The sequence below is a fragment of the Sorex araneus genome, chromosome 1 (genome assembly GCF_027595985.1).
Source record: "Sorex araneus isolate mSorAra2 chromosome 1, mSorAra2.pri, whole genome shotgun sequence".
In the NCBI taxonomy this organism is placed as follows: Eukaryota; Metazoa; Chordata; class Mammalia; order Eulipotyphla; family Soricidae; genus Sorex; species Sorex araneus.
The window spans coordinates 259,591,020-259,593,718 of record NC_073302.1 but is presented as its reverse complement, the minus strand read 5'-3'; positions in this window follow the sequence as shown (position 1 = coordinate 259,593,718).

Below are 2,699 nucleotides of genomic sequence, written 5' to 3'. Positions count from 1 at the left end.
CTAATCAACTAGTAAGAGGGAAAATAAAAACTGAGAGAAAAAATAAATAAAATAATAAGTGTTTTTAAGATGAGTTTCCACGTACCAAGCTTTGCTGATGGTTCATTTAAATTGCTTAAACAAATTGTATTGGCATTGATATATTTTCCTGTAGAAATTTCATTTTACTATATTTGATGTCCATTTTTCCATGTATAATATATTTCTCAATATATATAACCTTCTCAGTATTTAGCTTGTTATGGCTGAATGGCTGGAGCAATAGCACAGTGGGTAGGATGTTTCCTTGCATGCAGAAGTCCCAGGTTTTATTTCTCTGACCCTCTTGTAGAGGCCGCCAAGCTACCGAGAGTATCTTGCCCGCATGGCATTGCCTGGCAAGCTAACTGTGGCGTATTCAATATGCCAAAAACAGTAACAACAAGTCTCACAATGGAGACGTTATTGGTGTCCACTTGAGCAAATCATGTGAGCAACGGGATGACTGTAACAGTGAGACAGTGATGGCTGAGTAGGGGTGTATGGGATTGAGTGGATAGGGTTAAGAGTTAGGCAAAATTATTGTGTATCACTGTTATCCCGTTGCTCATCGATTTGTTTGAGCGTGCACCAGTAACGTCTCTCATTGAGAGACTTATTGTTACTGTTTTTGGCATATCCAATACACACGGGTAGCTTGCCAGGCTCTGCCGTACAGGCTCCATTCTCTCTGTAGCTTGCTGGGCTCTCCAAGAGGGACGGAGGAATCGAACTTGAGTCGGCCACGTGAAAGGCGAAAGCCCAAAGACTGTGCTCTCGCTCCAGCCCAGGCAAAATTAATTTAAAAAGTATCTAAGACAATTAAATTTGAAATTAACTTTTTGTCTTTAACTCAAGTAGAAATTATGTATGCTTCCTCCTTCAAAACTACTCTCCTCTCTATCTTTCTCTCTGTCTTCCCCGGGGCTCCTCGGAGGGGATGGGCTCCAGCTTTCCTACCCACCCAGAGCAGAGCTCCTGGTGGCCGAAGACCACCGGAACCTAGCTACAGTCATGCTCGAGGCCCCTCTCTACAGGATCAGACAGGCCTCACGCATGAAGGTACCGGCAGAGGAACCCAGGTGTGCGTAATCCCATCAAGGCCAACATCCAGAGAGACTTAAAAAAGCAAGCTCCCAGATGCATGAGGCCGAGATATCTTGTAGCCTACTTCTCCCTCTAAGAGAAACTAGCAAGCTTCTGAGTGTTTCCTGCCCACATGGGGCAGCCTTGCAAGCTTCCCATGGTGTATTCATTTGCTAAATCCAGTAACAAGCTGGATCTCATTCCCCTGACCCTGAAAGAGCCTCCAGTGCAACATCCTTGGGAGGGCCAGGTCGAGAGAGACTTCTAAGATCTCAGGAATAGGATGAATGGAGAGGTTACTGAGCTCGCACGAGAAATCGACTATTTGCAGGATTTCGTGATGATGATGATGATGATTTATTTAGCTATTTTTTTTTTATTTTTTGCTTTTGGGGTCACACCCGGCATTGCTCCGGGGTTATTTCTGGCTCTGCACTCAGGCGGTGCTCAGGGGACCATATGGGATGCTGGGAATCAAACTTTTGTCGGCAGCGTGCAAGGCAAATGCCCTACCTGCTGTGCTATCACTCCAGTCCCAAGGGAAAACTATGTTAGTTACATGGAAATAAGCAGAATGAAGGCTATAGTGATTGTATGCTTAGACGCTGCATCCACGAGACCCTAGCTAGATACCTGGCACTGCATCATCCCTAGCATCATTGTTTATAACTCTGTAGCCGCCTCCCAATTCCCAGCACTGCTGGGTAGAGCCCTAGAAGCCTTTGACAATGCCTCAGTGGCCCTCTTGGCTCCTGGAACTGCAAGGCCTGCACAAAACACTATTCTTAGGCCCTAGCATTCAACCTCTAGGCATCTGGACCAAGAATTCCTGTGAATGTCTGCCAAACCACCCTGCATTCTAATGAATAAATATATTTTTTAAATAATGAAAATCAAAATTAAAAATATAAATCTAATTCTTTACCATAAAAAACATTAAATTTTAGAAAAAATTACATGCAAAAACCACTCCAGCATCCCATGCTTTTTGTGATCTCCCTATTCCAAATGTAATGCCTTCTCTTGATTACATTCTACTTTATGTATCATCAATGAAAATAGTTTTACTGCTCTCTATTCACATCCCATTGTGGTATATAATCAAGCTTTTTGCAGGCCTGTTCAAATATTGTCAGTAAAAAAAATTGTTTTCGTGATAACAGAATATCTTCAATGAACAAATTCTACATTATTGAGAAAAATCTAAAGAAAATGGGTCTGTCTGTAAAAAGCTGCATCATTCATATATATGTATGTATATATATATATATATATATATATACATGAGACAGTGACATAAGGTATTCATTCCAATAGCCAGAACATTCAGGAAAAAAGAAATTAACAGCATAGATGCATCTAGTTCAATTTGATATTCAAGCATATAACCCAGTACTGTAGGAGGAAAAAAAATCTATGCATGATATATTTTAATTTTATTAAAAAAATCTAAACCTAATATTCAAATATGATTTTTCAGTTGTTAGTTAATTCTAAATTATAATTAAAATATTTATAAGGAATTAAAGCCAAATTTTATTTTATTTTATTTATTTATTTTTTTTGGTTTTTGGGTTACACCTGGCGATGCACAG